This window comes from Vulpes vulpes, chromosome 9 (assembly GCF_048418805.1).
Source record: "Vulpes vulpes isolate BD-2025 chromosome 9, VulVul3, whole genome shotgun sequence".
Taxonomy (NCBI): Eukaryota; Metazoa; Chordata; class Mammalia; order Carnivora; family Canidae; genus Vulpes; species Vulpes vulpes.
Genome location: NC_132788.1, coordinates 66,658,747 through 66,678,734, shown reverse-complemented (window position 1 = coordinate 66,678,734; position 19,988 = coordinate 66,658,747). Strand labels below are relative to the sequence as shown.

At 38.2% G+C, this 19,988-nt stretch overlaps 1 pseudogene; it reads left to right on the top strand.

Annotated features, from left to right (window-relative positions):
- The first annotated feature begins 11,531 nt into the window (after positions 1 to 11,531).
- LOC112913304 (small ribosomal subunit protein uS2-like) overlaps positions 11,532 to 19,988 on the top strand; it is a 34,292-nt pseudogene continuing 25,835 nt past the window's right edge.

The following is a 19,988-nucleotide window of genomic DNA, read 5'->3' as shown; positions in this document are numbered from 1 at the left end:
GCTCAAATCTGGGGAAAGAGTCAAGAAAGGGAGGATAAAATTTAGTTTGCCATCTGTTGGCACAATAGCTAATACCTCTAATCCTCAACAGATGCTTAGAAGTCCTGAGCCCAGGAAGCCTTACATTACCACTAAAGAAATGAATCTTATGCATTAGCTACACTGAATATGTTAGGGGAATGGAGAAGTATTGCTATTTTGATAATCAGCTCAAAAGAAAATTAAGTTTACTAATGTAAACTACCACTATTCATTTTCCAGATGCATGTAAAGATAAAGCCAGCTTAAATAGCAAACAGCCGCCTTTATTTCTCAACCTTCAGATACAGTGCAAAAATAATACCTAAAAGGTATTTAATCTTTACCAGTGAAGTAGGTTGTAGTCACAAACTGCACCTTCAATCATTCAACACCTGCCATTTGTCTTCTGCTGCCCTTCCCTTTCAGTGCCCTAGATACCAAGGAACTTAGCTGCTAAAGGCTGAGGCTATGATCAAAGTACTCTTAGCTTTCATACCAGCAGAGGCAGACTGGGAAGCAGATTCTCCCTGAAAACTGCCTGGTCCTTCAAAATCCTATGTCTTCAAAATAAATTAGTCAGTGTAGGGCAAACTGGACTCTATCTTTTCCTCAACGCTGGTCCTAGAAAAGAGCAAGAGTCTTGTGGTCATTCTGCTTTGTGGCCTTTGCAAACATCCAGAGGTACCTGAAGCTAAAGAAAGTCTCCTTGGTAGGCCATGATGAGCCCCCTTTTATCCTCCTACTGTCAGGGATGAAAGATTTCAAACCTTGAGTGCAACAGAGCTGCAGGCACTGACTTTTCCAAAAAATAGGAATCAAAACCCAAAAAAGACCACAAGCTCCCTTTGAAATACAGAAAAACCAGCCTTCTCAGAGTGGCTACTTTCCTGACACACAAGTGCTTTAAAGATAAAAACAGATTGTCATATTTGTTAGGGCAAATAAAAAAGCCTAAAGCAGGGCTCTCAAGTCTCTCTTTTTGTGATAAGGAACATCTTTCCAGTCCCTTGCAGCCTTAAGGCAAACGAGGACAGGGAGATGATGGGGAAATTGTTGAAGAGGGCAGCAAAAATGCCATATGCTATACACTAGATATTAGGTCCAATACACAGGGGCAGCTATGGAGAAGAACAGGAATTTAGGTACTATTCCTGGAGTTTCCAAGCTTTTGGTTGCAGATCCTGCCATTCAGCCAAATATTTATTGAACACTTACTATATATTATGCAATATTCTAGGTCCTATGGATTCATCAGTGAACAAAGAGAAAAAAAGAGAGAAAGTGAAAACAGAAAACCTGCTCAAGTAAAGGTTATGCTGTGATGGACTCTGTAGAGAGAGGCTGACAATAAATAAAACAAATAAGAAAGTCATGCCTTGGAAAATAAAAAGTACCGCAAGGACAATTAAGTCAACAAAAAGTACAACAAAGAAAACAGGAGTACTACCAAGTACCCAAAGGAAGAGGTATAAGGAGTGCCAGGAAAGCAAATGGTAGGTTCATAATTTTATTTTATTTTTTAAAGATTTATTTACTTATTTGAAAGAGAGAGTGTGTGTGTATGTGCATGTGGAGAGAGAGGCAGAGGGAAAGAATCTCAAGCAGACTCCATGCTGAGTGGGGAGCCCAACCTGGGGCTCCATCTCACAACCCATAAATATCACAACCTAAGCTAAAACCCAAGACTTAGAAGCTTAACTGACTGAACCCAGGTGCCCTAGGTTGATCATTTCAAATTAGTGTTCAGGGAAGATACCAGTGAGAGAATAAAGTCTGAAAATATATTTGAAAAAAAGGTATTTGGGATGAAGAGTGTTAGAGGAAAAGGAGAGAGAAAAACCATAAATGCAAAAACCCTAAGGAGAGACCTTGCCAGTAAAATTCAAAGAATAGCAAGGAGACCGGCACAGCTAGGGAAGAGTGAGAGGGGCAGAAGTTGGAAATGTGATCAGAGAAGTAGATTTGGACCAAATTAAGTAAAGATTTATAAAACTTCAGCTTTTGCTCTAATATGGGAAGTCTTTGGAGACTTTTAAGTTGAGATGTGATATGATCTAACTTAGTTACATAATTAAGGACAGAAACAAGATCAGTTAGGAAGCTATTACAACAATTTTGGTGCTCTGGGAATTACAATATGCATCTTCATTTTATCACAGTCTATCTTCAAATAATATTAAACCACTTTACATACAATGGAAGATCCTTACAACAGAATACTTACATTTCTCCCTCCTATCCATTCTGCTATTGTTATATTCTATTCCTACATATGTTATAAATTTTACATGATTTTTGCTATAAAGAAAATTATTTTTCAAAGAAAATAGGTATACATGAGGAAAGAAAATCTTTTGTATTTTCCCTCATATTTACCATATATTGAGCTCTTAATTTTTTTTTTGGAGGATCAGGATTCCATCTGGTATCATTTTCCTATACCCTGAAATTTCCTTTTCATTTTTTTGGAGTGCAAATATGCTGGCAATGAATTCTCTCAGCTTTTATTTACCTGAAAATTTCTTTATTTCACATTTCTTTTTGAAGGATATTTTCCACTGGATATAGAATTCTAAGTTTGTTTTTTCTGCCCAGTATATTAAAGATGCCATTCTATTTTCTTTTGTATTGCATTAATTTTAATAAGAAATCAGTGATTATTCTTATTTTGTTACTCTATGGGTAATGTGGCCTTTCTCTAGCTATTCTTGAGATTTTTTTAAATCACCAGTTTTCAATATTTCATAATGAAATTTGGTGTAATCTTCATTGTGTTTATTCTGCTTGGACTCATTGAACTACTTGGATCAGGAGACTTAAAGATTTCTTTCATCTTGGAGATTTTTCAGCCATTATTATTTTTTATGTCACTGTCTCATCCTTTCTTTCCAGAACTTCAATTATATATGTGTTCCTGTGTTCCCAGGAGCTCAATGAGCAACTGTTAATTACATTTAAATTTTTTTTCTCTCTCTGGGCTACAGTTTGAATAGTTTCTACTGCTGTGCCTAGGATCTCTTTTTCGGGGTGGGAAGTAAATCCTCACCTGCTGTTAATTTTTCATTTCTTTTTTTTTTTTTTAGAAATTTTATTTATTCATGAGAGACACATACACAGAGAGAGGCAGAGACACAGGCAGAGGGAGAAGCAGGCTCCCTGCAGGAAACCCAATGTGGGACTCAGTCCCAGGACTCAATCCCGGGACTCCAGGATCATGCCCTGGGCTGAAAGCAAGCATTAAACCACTGAGCCACCCAGGGATCCCTTTAATTTTTCATTTCTGATATGGTATTTCTTAATTTAGAAGATCCATTTGATTCTTTTTTATATTTTCCATTTATCCTTTTGCTACATTCACATTTTAAATATCTGAGCACATTTACCAGAGCTGTTTTAAAATCCTGTCTAATTCCATTGTTTCTATCATTCCCAGATCTGATTCTACTGAATGATTATGAGTCACATTTTCCTGCTACTTAGGATGTCTAATAATTTTTTATTAGACAATGGACATTTTAAGTGCTATATTATTGAGTGTCTGGATTTTGTTGGGTTCCTTTAAAGAGTGTTGAAGGTTTTGTTTTCTTAGTTAACATTATTTGTAAATGGGCCTGATCTTTTCAAGGCTTATTTTTGTTATTTTAAGGTAGGTCAAGAGTAGCCTTTGTTTTAGAGCTAGTTTAGTCCTACTACTAAGACATCACTCTTGCCAGCATCTTTAGTGATATACCAGGTGTTCAAAGATGTCTCCCCAATATGACTTGTTGGGATGTAAATAGCTCCCAGTCCGTGTGAGATCGGGAAACCATGTAGCTCACCACTACCCAGTCACTCCATTGTCCAACATTGTGAAATTTCACCATATGCATTTATATATCAGTGTCAATCAATGATTTAAGGGGAATATTATGTCAATTTTTTGTCCTGTTTTTCTGAATACTTCTCTCTCTCCTCTCTAGTACTCCATACCACAAATCCCAGGGCCCTTGTCCTCTGCAAATTCCAACATTTTTCTTTTCAACTAAGCAGTGCCACTGGACTTTACTTTGGTTCTCCATCTCTGGGATACAGTGCATAAAGTGCCTGCAAGCCAAAAGCTAGGCCCATCTTTTTTCCCCTCTTTTCTTAGTGAAAACACTCCTACACTCCCTATTGTACACTATCCAAAAAGCATTATTTTATGTTTCGTACAGTTTTCTAGTTTGTTTCTTTTTTAAGTGAGATAATAAGAGTAGACCTAGAAGAACTTGAAAGGGAATTCCAAGCCTTCATTTTATAGTTCAGAAAGAGGTTGTGACACACCAAAGATCACACAGCTACAAATAGCAGCCTTAAGCCTAGAAACTATGTTTCCTAATTTTAACTACAATGCCTTTCTACTCCATCATGCTGTGGCCTACAAAATGCTTAACAGAAGGTGGTATATTAGTTTCCTAGAGCTTTTGTAGCAAATTACCACAAATAGGTGGTTCAAAATGACAGAAAGGTATTGTCTTACAATTCTAGAGACTAAGAATCTAAATCCAAGTGTCAACAAGCTTCTAGAGGCTCTGAGGGAGAATCTTTCCATAACTTTCCCCCGGCTTGTACTGATTGCTACAATCATTGTGCCCCTGGGCTTATAGACAGATCACTCCAAACTCTGCCTCAGTCTTCATATGAACTTACACCCTGTGTGTCTTGTAGGGACACTTGTTATTGGCTTTAGGGCCCACCCAGTAAATCCAGGATGATTTCCTCTAAAGATCTTTCACTTAATTGCAAAGACTCTCCAAACAGGAAAACATGGTCATATCCATAGGTACTGGGGTTAGGTCCTGGATGTATCTTTTTATGGGTCTAACTCCAACTCAATACAGGTGGGAAAGGGGAAGGACAAATAATACAGCTAAACTCACATAATACAGTTGGGAAATGTTTGCTTCATATAAACACAAATATTGAGGCTGACCCAAGCTGGATCTATTTTAGAGAATTTGAAAGGATTTCTAGGGATAGCTCTAAAATCATGAGGAAAAAATATAAAATTAGATTGATAATATTCCATTTCATTTAAGTACAATTATGTTACTGACTCATATCTTTTCACCACTTTCTGTATTATGCCTTTAACACTACCGTTAATTTAGCCAAATCATCCAGATGTAACAAGTAACAACTGTTTTCATTTACTCTAACCTCTTCTTTCTCTAATAACCATATCAGTCATGACAAGAGGCTTGAATCCTGAAAACAGTGACATGTAGAAGAAATAAATTGCTGACAAGGCTTTACCTATGACAGAAAGATTGTCATCACTGTAATTGTGTTCCTTCTTTGCTGAGATGACCCAGTACCACTTTCAGAGCATTTGGGGGACAAAAAAGAAAGTCTATCATGTGACACCTAATTGCTATTTTAGCTATTATTTTTCACTAACCAATAACCTTTGTTTTTCAACATGAACTCTTTTTTTCTGTCACTTTTCTTGAACTTTCTCAGGAAGTTCAGATGGTATATTGTGAGACAGAAGCAAAAACAATACAAAATCATCTCATAAAAAAATTAGCAATAAGGCATCATGACAGGACAGCAAAAGTATTTTGTTAAAAAAAATCATTCCAACATGAATAATTTGACATTGCTAATTTATTAAGAAAAAGATATCTTGAACAGATACCACCCTGGGATCCTTAAGCAATGCTCTGAAACTTCATTTGTTACAAACACATCTACTGCATTGCTGTTGGAAATACATCTTTCAGCCCAAATTTCAACTGAACTAAAAGTCCTATTGGCTACTAAGCAGTGGTCATCAATTTGGTTTACTTTATAATCTGGACCAAACACAAACGTTAAATGAGGTCAAACAAAATGCCCACTTGCAGTCCTCAAATTTATTTTTTTTAATATTTTCTATTACTTATTTCTCTTTTTATTTATTTAGAGAGAGTTGGGCAGGAGGAGAGGTAGAGGAAGAGGAAGAGAATCTCAAGCAGACTCGGAGCACTATGTGAGGCTTCATCTCACAACTTCAAGACCATGACTGGGGCTGAAACCAAGAGTAGGATGCTTAACTGACTAAGTCACCCAGACCCTCCTCTACTCCTCAACTTTCTAAAGCTTATTTTAAAAAACATGGAAAATTTAGTTGAATAGGAATGGCAAAAATTTATAAAGAGTTTCATTTTTAATGAAAAATGAAGCCTACCAATATCAATCTCCATTGTGACACAAATTCTACCCATCACCAAATGGAACTGGAATGTAACAGAACAAACTGCCCAAGGAATCACAAGTTGGCAGAGGAGGGACAAGATTTAGAGGGATGTTAATAGACCCAGAATTACAATTGTGAATTAGAAAAAGGTGTTCTGGGTGTGCTAATTCTAGGTAAGTAGAGGAAGTTACAAACAATGGCCAAAGTAATTGGAAAATGAGCCTAATGGTGAGTAAGAAATGAACTACAGAATATTGGCAATTGAAGAATTTAGGGCTCAAACTCCCTATTTTAAAGATGCAGATACTGGCAAAGACAGGCAATGACTTGCCCAAGTGATCAGAACCCACATGCTTTTCAGTCTGGTGCCCTCTCTATTCAACTCCTTCTCAAAGCTATGGGAGTATGTTAGAGTTTCTCAGAGTTTATTCCTGGACCCCTTTTCCTTTTTTTCCCTCTTCCTTCCATAATGTCATTCTCTTCCCTTAGCTTTTATTCTCAGACTAATATCCAAATGTATTTCTCCAGTGCCAACTTCTCTGAACTTTAGACTTAGAGTTAACAGTTCTATTTGTATGTTTTACAGGTATCTCAAACTTAACACTTGCAGATGCAAACTTTCCATTCCCATCCTTCCCACTACAAATCTACTCCTGAATTGTTTTCCATATACTAGATGAAACTACCATTTTACCAGTTCCTTCACCCAGAATCCAAGATGTCAGTCAGCCTTGAACTGGTACTACATTCAACCCATCAATGAGACCCCTAGGTATATCTCAAAAATGTCTCCAGCCATTTTCACTGCCAAGGCACACACCAAGGCACCAACACTGACAGATTACCTTCTAAATATTCTCTCTATTCTGATTTTCCCATGTCTAGTTCATTTGCCACACAGCAGCCAGTTGATCTACTAAAAACATTCTATTTTAATAAAAGTCAAACCCCTCATTATTGCTGACAAGGGCAGATATTATTTGGCCCCTTAGTTCCTTCCCTAACCTCATTGCATGCCAGCCTCTTTCTTTTTTTTTTTTTTTTTATTTTATTTTATTTTATTTTATTTTATTTTTTTAATTAATTTTTATTGGTGTTCAATTTACCAACATACAGAAAAACACCCAGTGCTCATCCCGTCAAGTGTCCACCTCAGTGCCCGTCACCCATTCCCCTCCAAGGGGGGAGGAGGGCGGGTGTTGGAGGGGAATGGGTGCCAGCCTCTTTCTTGACCACTCTGCTCTAGCCATACTGACCTCTTAAATTTCTCAAACACACCATGGTCTTTCTACTTCAGGGCCTGTGCACATTTTGCTTCCTGTGTCAAAGAACATTCCTCTCCATGCTAAAATTCTGGTCCCTTTTATATCTCAGGGCTTATAGTAAATGTCACTTATAAATAAAGGCCTCTGTCCACTCATCTAAACTAGGCCTTAGCTTCTTTTTGCTCCTTTCTATAGCAGCACTTTATTTCCATTATAGCACTTATTATGACTTGTAATCACTTACTTATTCGGTTATTGATTGTTATCCATCACGTGTCTTTCAGCTAAATACAACAAGAATCCAATTTGTCTTTTCTACTGCTTTACCTTATATCACTCACATGTAGCACAAAGTAGGTATCCAATAAATGTTCTGTGAATTAATGAGAATGAGCAACACTTATAACACTGTTTTTTCTACCCAAAAAGGACACAAAAGACTATGGACTTCTTTTTCATGTCAACATATTCACTTAGATAGAAGGAATGTCATAATAGAGGAAAGTTAAAATACTGAAGCTTGTCAACTATTATTCTCTAGAGATCTTTCTTAAACAATGTCCCATCCATTAAGGATGAATTAAATTCAGCCTTACTTGAAGACAGAATGAAATGACTTCACCCAGCCCCTTATGAACTTATGATTTTATGAAAAATCCATAAGCTCTCATCCTTTCAGCACACTGATAACTAGGTAATTACCCTTTTGATGAAAAAGGAACCCTTTTTATATCTATCCTCATTGAATTACGGACCTCAAAATTGAATTGGAGTCTAATAGACATCAAGCACCACTACCTACCAGTTCCCAGCAAAATGAGAGATAATTTGTAGTCGTACCCAGGGACTCAGGGACAGTGCTGTCAGAATGTCCTTCCTGCCTTCTCCAGTGACTCCTCACTGTGAGCCCTAAATCCACAGTATCAATTAAGTGCCCTCCTCAGTTTGTGAGCCAGTCCCTAACAAAACAGAAAAGGTATTAGCTGTCCCACCTTGTTTGTTCATGGATTTTGAAATTAAGCCATTCAGTTAAAGATTTTGTATAGATTCACTTTAAGATGCAACTTTCATCATTCCTACTATGTTAACCAAGGTCAGAGGGCTTTGTCTCAACAGCACATCAGTTCCCATACTGCAGTGGACCTGACCCAGAATCCCAATCTGTTTTCCAGTGTCTTGACAGGTGTAAAGACCCTGACCACACTCTCCCCTGATTACTGAATGAGCACTTACGTCAACGGACTGATTACTGGAATCATATCGTTAACTCCCCACCTGACTGTGCCTAGAACCTGCAATATGTATGTCTCCCCCATGATCCTGCAGTTTATTAGCACTGCTCAGTTATCAGTAATGGATCAGATTAAGTTCTCATTAGCTAGCTATTCCATAGCCAAGGCTATTACTCTTACTCCTGAATTTTCTTGCCTAACTCCCTGTTTCTAGGTGCTCAGACCACAGACATTTATAGTCGAGTCGATCCCAGCTATCAAGCCCACACTTCTAACTAGTCTCTCCATGTTAACCCCTTGTGATTTTTTTATCCAACTCTCAGTTTGGAGGCATAATATTATAAACCTTTACTTCCTAGACATTAGCATTGGAAAACATCATTATTTTTAGTTTAGATACAACAGAGTCACAAATGTAGCTTCAAAAAGCTGAACAACTTTTCCCCTTGAGAATTTTTGCACAACTTTCCATATTCAGTATCCAAGGACATTTCTTTTCTCTCTTTGCTAACATGGATTACAGCAAGGTTGCATTAGCTAATAAAAGCTCTCTGCTGACAAAAGATGCTTTAGAAAAGTAACTCGAAATGGGGCACTATGGATAGCTTTATTAAAATAAAATGCCACATCTTCGTGAAGTTAAAAGTCTCTGGATTGTGGTTAAAAGTCTGGTCAGCTCTAAATACAATAGAGAGTCTTTTAAGAACCATGTTTTTCTCAAGCTGGCCTTACCATACATAACAGCCAGAATATAAATCCAGACTACTCCAGCCCATCATTTCCTTTCCATGCCATGAAGGGGCCCGCATGTGAAGGAGAGATCTATAAAATTAAATGAGAAACAGGTTCTTTTCTGAACACCAATTAATAGAAGTTATGAAGATCATAATATCAAAACAACTTCATACAAGTTAAAACAACAGCTAGGTACCATTTTTGCTTATCACCTGACAAGAATACTTAAATGTGAATGTGGCCAACAAATAGGATATGGTATTCTATACTGTTACTGTGAAAGTATATTTGTGCAGCCTTTCCAATAGACATTTTGATAGTATGTATTAAAATGTAAAATGCAGATAATCTTAAACTCAGTGATTCTTCTTCAAGGTATCCTAGAGAGAGAATTACACATGTGAAAAGGGACTTTTATAAGTCTGCTCACTATAGCCCTGTTCATATTAGTAAAAATATGGCAACTCACCAAAATGCCCATCATCAGGGGAATGGTCACATGTACACCTATTTGGAAATTGAAAATAATGAGGCAGATTTACACGTACAATGATTGGGGAAGATATCTACATAACAGTACAAACAATATAATCCCATATGTATAAAAGAGAAACCTATTAAATCTTTACATGTATAAATATAAGCAAAATATAAATACATATTTATTTAAATGTATATAAAAAGGCTGTGAAGAAAATATTTATAAATCATATATCTGAAAAGGAACGTGTATTCAGAATATATAAAGAATGCTTATAAGTCAAAGAAAGGACAAATAACCATTTAAAAATACACAAAGTATTTGAATAAACATTTCCCCAAATAAGATATACAAATGGATAACAAGTACATAAAAGATGCTCAAGATTATTAACTGGAAAACACCAGTTTTTTGTTTTTGTTTTTGTTTTTTTAAACACCAGTTCTTAATATGGAAACATAACTCAAAACCACAATGAGATAACACTTCACACTCACTACAATGACTAGAGTGAAAAAGAGAGAAAAGAGCAAGTGGTGACAAAAATGTAGAGAAGTTGGAATCCTCATTTATTGCTGGTGGGAATGTGAAATGGTGCAGTTGCTATGGAAAACAGTTTAGCAATTCCTCAACCCATTAGACAGAATTATCATATGACCCAGTAGTCCCACTCCTAAGTTCTCAAGAGAACTGAAAACACATATCCACACAAAAATTTGCACAGGAATGTTCATAAAGTATTATTCACAACAGTCAGAAAGTGAAAGCAACCCAAATTTCCTTCAACTGATAGGTGGATAAAGAAAATATGTTACATCTAAAAATAGAATATTATTTTGCCATAAAAGGAATGAAGTACTGACAGGCTGCAAGATGGATGAATCTAGAAAACATCATTCTAAGTAATAGAAGTCAGACACAAAATGCTTATTGTATAATTCCATTTACACGAAATATCCAGAATAGGCGAATCCACTGGGACAGAAACTATATTAGTAGTTATTAAGGGCTGAGGGGGAGTGAAAATGGGGAGTGACTGCTAATGACTAAAATATTCTAACATTAGATAGTTTCATAACTCTGTGAAAATGTTAAGAACTGCTGAACTGTACATTTTAAAGAAGTGAATTTCATTGTATGTGGATTATATCTCAATATAAAGCTGTTATTTTGAATAAATAATTTTTAAAAGTTTTGGAGAATATCTACCAACCCAATAATAGTGGCTACCTTGGTAGAGGGATTAATATATATTTTTAAGAATAATAATGGATTCCTGCATTTCTTATTATTATATAGTTTAAAATATATTGAAAAAAAGGGAAGAAAAAGTCCTAAGAACCACTCAGAATGGTGCCATGATAAGATAAAAGCATGGTAGTGCCTTTTACACTTCTTGATTTACAACCTAAGAACAGATACTGATTGCAGAAAATAAGCTGTTTTTGAACACTTTTCTAGGCCCTGGGTATATAACAATGCATAAACCATGTTCTTTTTCTTCCGTGAATTTATGGTGCATATAGGAATATAGATAGGTACACAGGCAATTGTTAAATAGTGTGGTAAATGCACAGTAATGGTATGTACATCCAGCTATGGAAGCACAGGGGCAGGGACCCAGGGGAGAGAAGCTGAACTTTAACAAATATGCAGAAGTTAGCCAAGCAGAGAAGAGGTAAGGGCAGACAGCCAGCAAAAACAGTGTGGGCAAAGGCCTGCAGGGGTGCTGGGGCATGGAGTTTTTAGAGAAGAGTGAACATCAGCAGCTATGACTGTAATAGATGTTTTGTGGGGGAGATTCTTGCAGATGGAAGAGGAGGCTGGAATCAGATTGAAAGGTCTTTAAATAATGCCTTGCTAAGGAATTAGGACATTATTGTGCAGGCAAGGGAAAGGAGCAAAGGAAAGGAGTAGACCAGATTGAAAGACATGTGAGACAGGGAACTAAATAAGAAAAATTCTTTATTTAATCAGGCAGGAGAGAGAGACTTGTGAATTAGAACTGGTCACAGGCAGTAAAGAGTGAGGTTAGCTTCAAGAAATATTTCAGAGCTAGAACAAGCAAAATTCTGGGACTGACTAGTGTGGGAGGGAAAAGAGGGTGTGGCAGTGACTCCCAGAAGCCATTAGCTGTCAGAGTGAATATACAAAGATTCTAGTCAGACTTGCTCACCCCTCAGGAAATATAGTGAGGATGGAAAGAAGGGTTTCATATCCAATAAAAGAATATATGTCCTGCACTTTCATGCTTCTGGATAAGATAGGCCCTTCTGAGTGCCAGCTGTTATGGCATCATCTGCAAGAGCAAAGAGTATTTAACTTGTATTATATACACACTTAGTTATATGCTATATACTGTGTCAAGTACTTCATATACATAATTTCATGAGTCCTCAGGACTTGTAGAGAAAGAAAATGGAGGTTTATTGATATTGAAAAAAACAGGTTCAAACCCAGGCAGTCTGACTCCAGAGGCCAAGGTTCTTTTTTCTTTTCTTTTTTAAAAGATTTTATTTATTTATCTGAGCAAGAGGGAACACTAGCAGGGGGAAGAGAGGAGGAGTAGGCAGGACAGAGGGAGAAGCAAACTCCCTGCTGAGCAGGGAACACAGCACGGAGCTGACATGAGGCTGACCTGCGTTTGGATCCCAGGACCCAGAGATCAGGACCTGAGCCGAAGACAGACGCTTAGCCTATTGAGCCACCCAAGTGCCCCCATAAGGCAATGGTCTTAACCACTGTATTATCTTCTGACGAAGATGCCTCGAAGAGGTTGAGTTAAGCAGCTTTACTTGTTTACTTCCAATAAAGTCAGATTATAAACTTATCCTCTTTTCTCTCTCACCAGATCCAAAGCACATCCAGAGCATCCACTACATCCTTACAGTGAGATTGCAGTGACTCTAATCCTGGCCATGACTTCCAGGATGTTTGTAGCGGCCATGTGTAGCAAGCACATCCATCAAAGATCAGGACAGCTAAATGGCTATCCTAGTAGGGAATCCAGGCAACATTAAATTGCTTTTCAAGGAAAACACCAGTTCTTAATATGTGGAGAATCAGAGATTCACTATAGTAATCATAGGTTGTTTTGTTTTGTTTTTACCACTTAGCCTATATTTGCCACTTTTCTGTTAACATCAACCCAATTTTTCTCTTGGGAACCATATATGGTCTCAACTCATCCATATGGTTGGAGTGGATGTACTTCATCTTTCAAGGGTGAGCATATGACTCAGAGTTGACCCATCAGAGTATCTTACTTACCTCCTTTGCTCTAGGACTTAGTTTTGAGTTAGGCATGTGATAAAATTCAGTCTAGTGATAGTCAGGCCCAGGATACTTTTTCAAATTAACCAGTAAGAAAAAGTCTTCTGCTTTCTATGTTTGGACCTATAAGGAAGAATGTTCGAAGCTTCCAGTCACATCAACATGGCCAGTTGAGCTGGTTATGGACTGCTCAACAGTCCACTTGGAACTGGTTAGACCAAATGGAGGGATGAAGAGTTGCAAAATAGAAACAGGGAAACTTTGAGTTCCTAAATCAAGCCATTCCTGAAACCTAGGCTGAACTTTTCTTTTGGTTATGCAAGCCAATACATTCCCCTTGCTATCTGAGCTACTTTGAATATCTGACATCTGCAAGCAGACAAACAAAAAAATCACAAGAAAGAAAAACCTAAAACACCTGTCTCAATAATAACTAGAAAGTGCTGAATAGGCTGTTAGCTAGCTTTCCTACAAAAGAAACATTCAGAGGGGGCTGCTACTTCCAAGGCAATTTCTGCCAAGATCTGCCTAGAAGAAGCAGTAATGTAAGAGCTGTCACATCCAGAGATGCTCAGCATTGGCCTTGTAAATAGCACATTGCATAGAGCAGCTGTGGGGTGTAAGCAACAAAGGAGAAGGTTAAGTAATCTCTGTACACATAGCATGGACCTGCTGTCAGCCCAACTTTCTTACATTCCAGTAAATACAATTTCTTCTATGCTGACATCTTGCATGAGGATCCTCTCTCTCAGAATGTCCTCCCTATTCAAGCCCAGCTGTTCTAATCATAGCCATTTTGAATACTCACATCTAGATTCACTTACTCCAAGGAATCTTCCCTGGTCACTGCATCCTTTATTGGCTTCTTCTTTGAGTTTATACTTAGACCTAATACCTCCTACATGGGATCCAGGCAGAACAGTTGAATCTGGGTTGGGAAAATATTCCTGAAGCTGAATTGCCATACGTCCAGCAAGCCCACTAGGAGGGCAGTAGGAGAAGAATTGGGGGCTTTTGTCAAGTCTATTGGTGGTGTGGATTTCAATCTCGAAAGTAGAGATTGATAGGGTCTTTAATATTCTAAAACTTTGCAATTCAGAAAAGGGCTTCCTAGAGAAGGAAAAGTGCTCACCATTAGTCAAGGATGTGGGCACTCAGGCCTTGATAGAGGGGTTTTTGTGGCTTCCTTCATTCCTCCCAAGGGTTGTAAACTAATGCAGAATTGCAGGTGCAAAGACTAAGATGCCTCCAGAAGTGATGCTAAAAGTAAGACCAAATGTGCAGGTGTCAGAAGCTCCAAAAGCTAGACTCTAAGAAACATCAAAGTATCCCTGAGAAATGCTCTGATAGGCAAGTATCCTGGGAGCACTCTCAACCATAACATTCCTGACAAGAGACACTAAGGAGAGCAGCTCCTGACACTGGCTACAAACACAGCAAAATCCTTTATCTGGAATTGCCTTTGCAAAGACCAGCTAGACTCTGGGTAGAGAGTCTGACTGGAGAACATTTCCCAGCAGTAGCTCAGGCTCTCAGCCCTTCCAGCACGATAAAGGGCTGTTCAAGATAAAGGGCCACAGACTGACAGATTTGGGTTGTTATAATAGCTCTGTCCCTGTCTATTGTGTGACCTTGGGGAAATCTCCTAATCATTCTAAACCCCATTTTTTATCATTCATAAAATATGGATAGTAGTATCATCTCACAGAGGTCTGGAGCAAATAAAATGTGATACTGTACATAAAGTTTGTAACTCTGACACAAGGTAAATTGTTTGATAAGTATTAGGCATCATCATGGTTATTGTTATTACCCAGAAGATTGTAGGGATTATAAACTGTTGGTGTCTCAAGGTGCCATTCACTGAGAAGGCAGGATAATAAATTCTTCTGAAACTTAGAGCAATTTGAGGTTCAGGCTCAGTTTAGAGCTCAGGCTAATCATGGAGACCGTATGGTGTAGAGACATCAGATTCCTAATGAAGGATGTGGCTTATAAAAGAAGACAACAGAGATATTGTCTAGAATTGTTTGTTAATTTTACCACCTGCTTAATTTTGTTATCCCAGTTAATTTATAAGCTTCTATAAAACACAACCATAACTTTCACTTCTTATTCTATTAAAAGGTCTAAATCAAGGTCAAAGGCCTTTATTGACTGGCTGATTGGCACCAATGGCTCAAAGTGGGTGGCCATAGTCATTCCCATAGTGTCAAAAAATATTGCAGGCTATTAGCAATGTGTGAGAAAAGGAGACTCAAAGGTTAAACAGAGAATACAGAACCATAACAATTCTATAAAAATATTATATATCAGGAGTCTTTAAAAGACCAATACCCTTTGACATTATAATTCTATTTCTAGGAAATTATCCTACCAAAATAATCTAGTGAGTAGAAGAAATTTTATGTGGAAAGTCATTGTTTTAAAACAACCTACATAATAATAGATGATATACTATGTAAACTGTGGATCTTCTTTCATGTAAGGTACCTATCAAAAGCAATGCTTAACAAGCATTTTAGGGGTGCCTGGGTGGCTCAGTCCTATAAGCATCTGGCTCTTGATTGCATCTCAGGTCATGATCTCAGGATCATGAGATCAAGCCCCACATTGGACTCTACACTCAGCATACAGTCTGCTTAAGATTCTCTTTCTCCTTCTCCCTCTGCCCTACCTCCTGCTTACTCATTCTCTCACTCAAATAAAGTCTTTTTTAAAAGATGCATTTTAAAAGCTTAATAAGTATTTATGATGTAATGTTCAGTGGGAAGAGCTATATGCAAACTATGATCTTAATTATGTTAGAATGCATAGAATATTAACAGTGGTTATTTCTGAGTGGTGGGATTTGGGATGGCTTTATTTTCTTATTTATACCTTCTAGTTTGTTTCCCAAATTTTCCACAATAATAATGTACTACCTTTATAATCAGAGAACATGTTGAAATATTATTTTAAAGCACATATGCGAAAAGACTGGAGCCACCTGGGGGCAATACTCTACCTAGATCCTGGCCCAGGCCATGAGGGGTTAATATAACAAGGTAACAGTCTGTAAAGCAGAGAAGCCCAGTGGAGGTAAAGGAGCCCAGCCTTCTACATCTATAGGACATTGGAACATCTAAAACAAAGACTTCTAAATTCTCCTTTGGGGCAAGGGAAGACCAATATGTAAGTCTGGGACTTACATATTCTCTTTTCAGAGAAGAAAAAAAAGTTAGCTCTCTCATTAAAGACACCATCAGTGGGAAGTGATGTCACCAACATGATGTCATAGGTCGTTCCTGAATTTCCTTCCTCTTTCAAGAATAACTAATAACTCTTTAAGAATAAGGTACCACTGAGAGAATCCTAGAATGTGGAGGGTGAGGCTGAAGCACCCCTTCACCCTGTGCCACAGAAACTGAGATAGACTACATTAGAAGTATAAGAGAAGCAGCTATATGCTAACCCAATTGCCTCTCCCCCAGCCCAGAATAGCACCATACTGAGAGGTCTTCCCTGAGTCTCAGCACCTTTGTTGGGAAAAGAAAACTCAGGGGGGACAACCAGTACCCCCAGCATTTATGGGAGCTACTACTCTGATCTTAACCCATGAGAACTTCAGGGAATCTGCAGAGCTCAAACACTGGAAATATGACTATGATGGATTCAGGAGAGCAGCCTGCAATAACTAGCACACAGATCCTGATAGACCTAGTTCACATCTGTAGTGCCCATGCAATACTCCCAACCAGTGGCTTTGCTTATCTGCAAAACCAATCTGGTGGTACAATCTGACCTGTGCACATAACATGGTATAGATCTGATTGATTCAGATCCTCAAACAGGAATTTTGCCAGCCCTAGAGCCTGGTTTGCCCATGCCCAGACAAGAAGCTGACACATTATCACAACCCCCATGGAGAGTGTCTGACCAAAGGTCTGGCTGAAGCACCTGGAAGCAGTATGGCCCAGGGGTGCTTGAGCTGAGAGGTGGGTAGGCAAAGCTGATCACTCACAGAGCAAAGCCAGTTGCAGGTATGGAGGGTTCCCGTGTGGTACACAGGCAGGAGAATTAATTTATAGCAAAGGTTGAGGGTACCTTTTGGCCCCTCCCAAACAGATAACCTGTTTGGGAAACAGAATTGCCTGAAGTGGTCACTCCCTTCCCCACCCAGGCCAGGGAGCTGAGACATAACTCTACCCACGCTTTGTGGATCCTGGCCCCATCTGATAAGTGGATGCAGTACCTGGAAGGTGTGTGGCATAGTGGTGTTAAAGCTGAACGAAGGACAAGAAGAGGCCATAGTTTGCACAGTGAAGCCAGTGGAGCTGTTCAGCCAGAAAACTTGGGGCATGAGTCTCCTTGAATTAGACAATAAAGAAGTTTACTTGCTTCTCGCACTGCACCTGGGCAAGAAAATGAATTCATAGCCTGGCTCATCACTGAATATACTCACCAGTGTACCTGACCAGGGAATCTAAACAGGACACATAGGAAACTGTGTAGCCTATCCAACAGCCCTGCTTATAGAGCCACTTAAACAGAGAACACAGCCTGTAGCTATCCCCATCTGCAGAATAAAAACAGTGCCCTCATCTGATTAGGGAATTCAACACTCTTTTTTTTTATATAAATTTATTTTTTATTGGTGTTCAATTTGCCAACATATAGAATAACACCCAGTGCTCATCCCATCAAGTGCCTCCTCATCCCATCAAGTGCCCCTCAATGCATACTCTTAACTGAATCAGATTCCTAAGAATGACCCATACAGGCCCTGGTTCCCATCCTGCTGCCCTCCAGTACAAGGAAGCTAATTCATAGCCCCATATACTATGAATATCATATACTTTCCCAATCATCTAGTAAGGCTGACCAGACAATCCAGACAACTAAAGAGCCTATCCTATAGTCTCACTTGAGTAGGGAACCAAGCCAGCAGACTTATCCAAATGTTCTCAGACAGTGGCCCCATCCCCAGCCTCAGGGTTTGAACAGGTAACTCACCCCCAAACAGACCACAATAGCAGGCCCCACCTGCCTAAAGCCATTATCATCAGACATGCCCCAAAACTCAAACTGGGCTGATTGGGGAAGATATGTCTGTGCAAACCTGTGAAGTCTGAAAGAGAATCCTAATTACCCAAATGCACAGATACCAATATAAGGAATCAAGGATAATGAAAAAACAGGTAAAAATGAGACCACCAAATGAAACTAATAAAGCTCTAATAACTGATCTTGAAGAAAGAACTGCCAGACAAAGAATTCAGAATAATCCTCTTAAGTTTAATTAAGCAGAAGAATGCACAGACAACTGAATGAAATTAGGAAAACAATTTATGAACAAAATCAGATGAGCAAAGTGATAGAGACCAGCAAATATACAAATATCCTAGGGGGAAAAACACAATAACTGACCTAAAGAATTTAATAGAGAATTTCAAAAATGACTTGACCATGTAGATGAAAGAATCGGAGATCTGGAGAATAAAATAGTAGAAAGTATCCAATCAAAGGTGGAAAACAAAATAAATAAAAAAGAGTAAAGAAAGTCTACAAGACTTATGGGACATAATGAACAGAAACAATATTCACATCATAGGAAATCCAAATAGAGAAGAGAAATAGCAAGAGGTAGAAAGTATATTTAAAGCAATAATGGCGGGATCCCTGGGTGGCGCAGCGGTTTGGCGCCTGCCTTTGGCCCAGGGCGCAATCCTGGAGACCCGGGATTGAATCCCACATCAGGCTCCCGGTGCATGGAGCCTGCTTCTCCCTCTGCCTGTGTCTCTGCCTCTCTCTCTCTCTCTGTGTGTGTGTGTGTTACTATCATAAATAAATAAAAATTAAAAAAAAAATAAATAAAGCAATAATGGCTTTAAACTTTCCAAACCTGAGGAGAGAAATGGACATCCCAACCCATGAGATCCAAAGGATTCCAAATAGGTCAAACCTGAATAGAGCTACACCAAGACACATTCTTATTGTTAAAAGTTAAAGACAAAGAAAGAATTTTGAAAGCAACAAAAGAAAAAATTACATACAAAGGAACCCCCATAAGAATTATCAGCAGATATCTGAACAAAGACATTTCAGACCAGAAGAGAATGCAATTGCATATTCAAAATATTGAATGAAAACCCATCAGCCAAAATTTCTATACCTAACAAAGCTGTTCTTCAGAAATAAAGGACGGATAAAAACTTTCTTGAACAAACAAAATCTAAGGGAGTTCATTATCACCAGACCTGCCTTACAAGAAATGCTAAAAGAAGTTCCTGAGTGAAAATAAAAGGATGTTAACTAACTTCACAGAAACATAAAAAGATGCACCTGGGTGGCTCAGTCCATTAAGGACCCAGCTCTTGATTTAAGCTCAGGTCATGGATCTTGGGATTGTGAGATCAAGCCCCATGTTGGGCTCCTTGACAGGCCTGGAATCTGCTTAAGATTCTCTCCTCTCTCCCTTTCCCTCTGCCACTTCCCAACCCTCTCTCTTTAAAAAAAAAAAAAAAAAAAAAGGTAGTGTAAAACTCACTATAATGGTAAATATATTGTGAAAGTTAGATCTGTACTTGATAATAGTGATGAATAATTCATTTATAATTGTAGATTAAAAATATAAAAATGAACATAGTAAAAATAACCATAACTATGATAATCTGATATTAGTTACACAATATAAAAATATATAGATTATAACACCAATAACCTAAACTGTGAGGGGGAGGAGAAGGAAAGTGTAAAGCTTGGGAATTCTTGAAGTTAAGTGGTTATCAACTTAAAATTAA